At 41.4% G+C, this 7,304-nt stretch overlaps 1 long non-coding RNA gene and 1 pseudogene across 1 annotated transcript; one reads left to right on the forward strand and one right to left on the reverse strand.

The window, feature by feature from the left end:
• Positions 1–2,522: 2,522 nt before the first annotated feature.
• Positions 2,523–6,244, reverse strand: LOC149003818 (uncharacterized). Its single transcript, XR_016170346.1, has 5 exons — positions 6,122–6,244; positions 5,948–6,032; positions 5,694–5,760; positions 5,444–5,559; positions 2,523–3,241 (listed from the first exon to the last, which is right to left on the reverse strand). It is a non-coding gene; the product is annotated as an uncharacterized LOC149003818 (long non-coding RNA).
• Positions 3,962–4,719, forward strand: LOC149003819 (putative aquaporin PIP1-5 pseudogene; annotated as a pseudogene).
• Positions 6,245–7,304: the final 1,060 nt, after the last annotated feature.

The following is a 7,304-nucleotide window of genomic DNA, read 5'->3' on the forward strand; positions in this document are numbered from 1 at the left end:
AATTTTGAACGACACGGCTTCATCTCCACCATTCACAGGTCCCGAAAAAACACGCACCAGTGAGAATGAAATTGAACGACTAAATTAAAGATCGAGAAAAGCATACAGAGAGAAGGTGTAGGATTTAAGTTGGGTAATACCAGAACAGCTTCGTCAGTAGCGGCGGTCGGAGGAGAGAGAGAGAGCGGAAGAACGGTGTTTGGATTGCTGCGTGCTAACTTCGTCTCGTTCGTCTGTGAACTGGTGAAGTAAGCGATTCCATTTTTTGTTCGAAGAATTTTTTATTTTCTGTTGAATGTAATGTTGTGGTTTGGTTTTCTTTGGTTTTCGATGTTCTAGGGTTTGATCGTCAAGCTTTTGAACAAGCCTGGAAAGTTATATTGGGTTTCACCGTAGATATAGAGTGGAGAAATGGAAGAAACGAGAAGAAGGTCGAGCTGATGTGATGCAGCGACTTCACTCGTCGTCTTCTCTTCCAAAGCAGCCATCCATCAACCGATTCGAGATTCCCCATTTGAATACTTCGTTAGTTCATCCTCCGCTGAGGCATTTCTTGCCGAATTTTATTCCTGATAGCAATAAGAGGCCTGGTATACCTCCCTCACCCTCACTTCCCTCCTGCTTCTCTCTATTCACAGATCCCGGTTTCTCGCCCTGTTAGTTACTTTCAGAATTTTAGCGCAGCTCCATCTCATTCAGCAGTCTTGCCTTCCTTACCTGCTACACCAACACCGCCAGGAGAGATTAGGGTTGGTGGTCAGTTGGTGACTTTGCATTTTCATCGCCTCGCCTGTGTGAGAGAGTAGCGCCGTTTCTTTGCTGGGGTCTTTCACAAATCTTAACCCTTTATTTGGTTATCTTTTTCGTCACTTTTCTTTGAACTTATATGTTTGTTTCTGAGGGCTTCTTAGGATCTGTCTTTGCATTATCCTGGCAAAGCGAAGATTTTGGCAGTGTTGGGTTTTGTGTTCCGGCGGCCGGCAGCATGGGATGGGGTGTTGGGTTTTGTGTTCCGGCAGCCGGCGGCATGTGATGGGGTGTTGGGTTTTGTGTTCCGGCTGTCTTGGAATGGGGTTCCGGCTGCCGGCGGCGTTGGGGCAGCCGGCAGTGTAGTAGGGGTGCCGGCGGTGTTGGTGCCGCCGGCAGTGTTGTAGGGGAGCCGGCGGTGTTGGGGTTTAGGGTATGAGGTGGCGTAGGGTATGAGGTGGCGTAGGGTATGAGGTGGCGTTAGGGTATGAGGTGGCGTAGGGTATGAGGTGGGTTAGGGTATGAGGTGGGTTAGGGTATGAGGTGGCGTTAGGGTATGAGGTGGCGTAGGGTATGAGGTGGCGTAGGGTATGAGGTGGCGTAGGGTATGAGGTGGGTTAGGGTATGAGGTGGCGTAGGGTATGAGGTGGGTTAGGGTATGAGGTGGCGTAGGGTATGAGGTGGCTTAGGGTATGAGGTGGCGCAGGACGGTAAAGCAACGGTCGGATGCACTCTATTCAATCCTAGCCGTTGATCGCAGTTGGAAGGGTTAATGTGTAAACCGTTTGGGTTGTGTCCATAAACCGAACTAGCGCACTGGACCAGACGAACCAAATTGTACGATTTTCAATATGAAAAACACAAAACCGGGGCATATCCTGCTTTCGTCTCGGTAACGTGATTTCGTCTCTAAAGATATGCGGTCGATTCCTCTTCTTCCTAATCTCCCAACTCTTTTTTTGAATATCGTTGAAGGGAAACTTGATTTTGTCCTCTTCCATTTCATGGAGATAAAACGAAGAACACGGAAGTAGTATAATCCTTGCTTGTGAAGAACCAGCGGAAGGTGAAGGATGCTCCTACCTGATTTCGTCTTCTACCCTGATTTCAATAGAAGAAGATCTGAAGAAGAAGAAGCTCTGAATAAGGTATACATAGATTTGTCTTCCACCTTGATCTCTACTCTACGTTTGTCCTCTCTCTCTCTCCTCTCTGTTCTTCCATCGTCCTCATATGTTTCTGCTTTATGTTAGGGTTTTGATAATTTTTTTGGAGATTAGAATCCTATACGAAGCTCATTTGTATCTTTTTTCTAGTTTCATCCAAAAAATCCCTCAACTAGGTGTTATTTTTCCCTTTCTCGTTTTGCCATAGCAAATCAGTTTTTTCTGACTAAAATGCTGGTTATAGTAGGTGCATTCTTAAATGTATTTACTGTTTTCTCTGGACTTCTGTTTGATGTGTATCAGTGAAGCATTTGATTGTTAGAAGATGATATTTTGAACAATTTATTTTTCCTCTTATTTTATCTTTCTTAATTTTTTTAATTATTAACTGATGGCTGAAAGTTAAGGTGTTTTGTGTAAAAACTGCATCTTTTTCAGTGTTTTCTTCAGATTATGTGGTTTAATCCAAATCGCATTAATCTGTTTTGCAATTTGGTGGGGAGGTTTGGGTGAGATCGGTTGAGTTTCTTGAGACGGGGGGAGAGTGTTGTATTTCCTTACCTTAGAATGGCGGGGAGATTGCCTGCAAATTCTACGTTCTTTCAAATCTTGGGTTTTCAGAGCCATGCTTGCTTCTCACCCTCATGTTTTCTCTTTGTGCCTCCATGCAGAGGAAGGATTCAAGAACTTTAAGCTAGCAATGGAATGGAAAGACAGCCAATTATGTTCTTCTATATTGTCTTCTAGTGTTTGTCCTTCAGCTCATTGTGGTATTGATTGGGGTTGGGTTCAACAGTGGAAACTTTATTCAGAAGATGCCCCAATCATTTTTAACAACTGTTGTGCACCACGATGATGTTGCCCTTTGCACATACCCTTTACTGAATATTGTTGTTCTTGGGCTTTTTTCCATTCTAGTATCTATTTGTTGTGTCTTGGAAGGCAAATGGCTTATCAGTTAATCAACAAGGGGCTACACAAGAGAGTTTATTGGTTGATCTTCTCTGTTTCAGGTATTTCTGAGGGTTCTTTTGCTTGGTTTATCTGTTCTATCTCAGGTAGAGCATGTTTTGTTTGAAGCTCGTCTTTCTGGCGTTTCTTGTTGTTTTATCTTGTGCTGGCTTGGGTGTCACCATGCTTGCCTACTACCCAGTTGCAAATTCTTTAGCCTTGAGGGTCATGAGGGATTTTGAAGCGGAAGGAAGGTCAGATTACAACAATGAAACTGATCTTATTGCTAGCCAGAGCCTTCTTGAAACTATTTCAGGTAGTGTTATTGGTAGAAACTCAGAATTCCATTAGTTTGGCCTAGCAAAGTGTGTACGTACCTGTAAACATTAACATCATAAACAAGAAAAACATAAGAGAAACTTAAATAGACTAGAATATCTACCTCTGTAGACTATGAAATAACTAAACTAAAATTTAAAGGTATAATATGAACTCACAAGTGAAAAAGAGTTGTTAGATTGGAAAGTTTAGGTAGAATTCTCCCAAAACTGAATTGTTGTTCAAGTGGCTACAAAGAGATTACAAATATTACAAATGACCAGATTAACCACATTGAAAGTACTTAGAAGTCCTTTCAAACAAGAGATGACCATTGGTTCCCTCCCACTTCTGCCATAGCATTCCCCAGCCCTTTCCTTCTTACCTAAATCAACCCCAACCTAGTCACAATTCACCCTAGCATCTTCCCTTCCTGATTCTGCAACTCCAGCCCCTCTCCCTCATCAATCATAGGTCATCCCCTTCCTCCTCTGTTTCTGTGCAAGCAGCTGCACCTCTCCTTAACTAAGCCCACCTCACCAGCCCTTCTTGAACCCTTGTCTCCTTCCCTAGAGTTGCACCTAGCCATAGAATAGAAACCCCAAGTCAATTGCCCATTCCACCTTGTTTTCCCTAATCTGAAATTTTCTGCAAGTCTTTTTCAACCTTGAGATTCTTTAGTGAAACATTTGTGTTCTGTTGATGGGTTTGTGCAACTCTTTGGGTATGAAAGAAACTATGCTTTTGTGGATTTGTGGTGAAACATTTGTGTTCTGTTGATGGGCTTGTTGCAACTCTTTGGTATTAAAAAGATTGTATGTTATTGTGAATTTGTTAATAAGAAATTTGTGTTTTTGTTGTTGGGTTTGGTGCGGGGAGGACACATTAACATGGCTGTAACCTTTGGTTTGTTCTTGGCAAGGAAATTGTCTCGGACTATGGCTCTGTTCTACATGGTGATGCAATGTCTTGGGGCGATCTGTGGTGCTTTGGTGTTGTCAAGGGTTTCAGAAATCTGAGTACCGGATGTTTGGTGGTGGAGCCAACGTAGTGAACCATGGATACGGGAAGGGAGATGGTTTGGGTGTCTTGAGATTGTGGGTACCTTTGTTCTAGTTTACACAGTTTTCTCTCGCAGCGATGCCAAGAGAAGTGCCCGTGACTCTCATGTTCCTGTAAGTAGAAACCCGAAACTAATGATTTTATTTTGTTCTTGAAGACATAATTGTTCATCACAAACTAGCTTCCCGGTTACGATTGTCTGCATTGGTTCTGCGTTGTTTTGGTTGTGCAGATTTTGGCTCCATTGCCAATAGGGTTCGCAGTGTTGTTGGTGCACTTGGCAACTATTCCAATCACAGAGAGGCTGGAATCAACCCTGACAAGGAGTCTTGGAGCAGCCATCATCTACAACAGAGACCATGCCCGGGATGACCACCGGATCTTCCGGGTGGGTCCTTTCATTGGAGCTGCGATTCTTCTGCTGTTTATCACTGAGATCATCATCGGGGCTATCCCTTTCAAATCCGGGGGCTAAAGCAGCTGGTTAATTAAAGGAGAGAGAGAGAATCATAATTTAATCTAGGTCGTTTCTTATTGTGAAAAATATTCCCTTTTTCTTTTGTTGCTTTCTCCATCTTTCATAACTATCATGTTCATCTCTTCTTTGCTTTCTTTCTTTGTTTCATGAGTGTTGTAAATTATTATTAATATTATTATCTGTGGATGGTGAAGGGTATCAGTCGGAGTGTGGGGATTGGTGCTTGCTTTTCTGGTTTTGGTATATGGATCAGCTTTGGAATGGCTAACTCTGTTTCTTTAATTCTCCTTTCCAACTCAGTCGTTAATTTGACTTGTTTCTCTTTATGTATAAATTTTAAAACAAAAGGAACCTGTGGGCTCTATATCAAAAGGGTGGAGTGTAATGGAGGAGTCGGTTATAATTAGGGGGAAGGTCTTTGTAGTGGAGGAGTTGATCTTTGGGTGTAATAGTGATGGTGTTATAGTGGGTGGTGGGTCGCTATGAATATGAGTGATTGTTTTTCTGAAGCTGTGAATAAAGGAAATTTTGTTACCTGCAAGGCTCTTGGGGCATAACTAGTACTCTACTAGGGTTGCAAGTAGTAGGGTTGTAAGTTTTGAGATTTTTGTCCGCTCCGGTTATGACTCCCTTCAGTTTTTACTAGGTAGAGATTGCTGTTTGGATTCAAGGAAGAGATTGGTGATGAACCTTCCAAGAAAGTATAGTAGCAGGAGTTTACCTTTGATTGATTAAACAATATTATATTTCTTCAGTCCCACATACAGTAACAAGTGATAACAAACACAGGCATGAACCAGTTAACAAGCTTTTGAACAGAGCCAAGAAACATCTGACCTGTAAACACACATGAATAAGAACACATAAAAACTCTACTTATTCTGTTAATTAAAACCACCAAACGATGGATGCAACATGAAACCCCTAATAGCTAATTGTTTTTTATCTTGTTCAGTCGGCTGATGGCTTACCAATAAAATGCATGATAGAATGAGCCAACGCCAATTGAGATCCTGATGGTGTTGATGGGAAATGTGACTGCCAATGGCCATGCCATATCAGCAAATTGTTGCAAGAAAGTTCAAACTCATTAAGAAAACCAAGTGCTACATAGCATCAGCTCTCTCGACTTTGGTTAAGTCCTAGAGAAAGGATGCGAAGAGGGTTGGCCTTAGAGAGACAAGGCTATGATAAAGAAATAAAGTAAAAGAGAAAAGAGAAGTACCATGGGGTGATAAAAATGGTCATGAGTTAGTGATAACAACCACCATCAGAAGTTGTGCTTGAATCAAATCCATGATCATCTAGCCCTAAAAAAATAGATTACCCCACATTACTCTCACTATAAAGGGACAAAAGCTTAAGTTACTCCCAATTTGTTCCCAACCCTATCACTTACTCTTAAAAATCTTCCCTGTCCACTTTGTTGATATGCATGAACTTCTCAAAACCATTGGTTTCCCAATAATCAGACTAGCCTTATAAGAAGACCAAAATAGATGGATTAACCAACATTTCAGCTTAGGCTCTTCTTGGTCTTGTAACTCAAACCACCATGTCATTCCTTACAAAAGTCAAGTTTCCAAGATTGGCCATACACCTAAAAATCACAAAACAAATTAGTCATCATCGTCAAATGTAACGATCAAGTTTATTAACTCTCTGCAGCTCGATATTTTCTGCAAAAAGGTAACATATGTTCTACTTGAGGTCTCATTTAATTCTTGTGAAACACAGCTGTCACAACTATCATCTTATTGAAGTGTTTTGAAATATGTGTCGAACCAGTTATGTTAAAAACCAAGAGTGAGTCCGGAAAAGATTACATATTATTGAACTAAACTACGAATTTCTTAACCCGGGAAAAGAAGAAAAAGAAGAAAGAAAAAAATCCTCTTAAGAAAATTACATCCCGACTTGGATCGGTTGCCATAGTATTCTAGATTTCATTTGGAATTCCTTCACTTAAATTTAACATGCAAAGATATAAAATCAGAATAAAGGAACCAAAACCCTTGCGGCCATGCGGGGTGAGGTCTTGGCTTAGCCGAAATACTTTCTGTTAGGATACCATGTGAAGGTAGTTTAAGAATAACCCATGTGGGAAGGGAAGGGAGTTCGTTGGGTCTCTGGGGGCTTGGGCCTATATAACAAGAGAGAAATCTACAGAATTGACAAATCAATTTAAATGCAAACAAAGTCGATTTAGTTGAGGCGGGAGGATAAATTTGTGATGACAAAGCCGGTTGGAACTTTGAGCACCCACCATCAATCAAGAGTCTTATCCGATCAATTTCAGTTAGGTCATGGCAGCGAACATCATTTAGATACCACAATTCCTTTGACATTACACGATCTGGTACTTTTTCCAAGGATATACACCCCCTAACATTTGTCCATCTCAATAAGGATACAAGGCCAAGCACCTCAATTTAGCAACTAACCAACGGAAGGATTAACCTTTTGGGCTACGGAGAATTTGGAGGCGTAAAAGACCAATTTCACCCCATGTTCACCAGCCTTGTTGAATAACCATGAACATAGTAAGTAGTAATATAGCAGCCCATGCTTTGGGGGAAAAA

Source organism: Hakea prostrata, chromosome 10 (assembly GCF_041222555.1).
Source record: "Hakea prostrata isolate BN-2017 chromosome 10, UWA_Hpros_2, whole genome shotgun sequence".
Lineage (NCBI taxonomy): Eukaryota > Viridiplantae > Streptophyta > Magnoliopsida > Proteales > Proteaceae > Hakea > Hakea prostrata.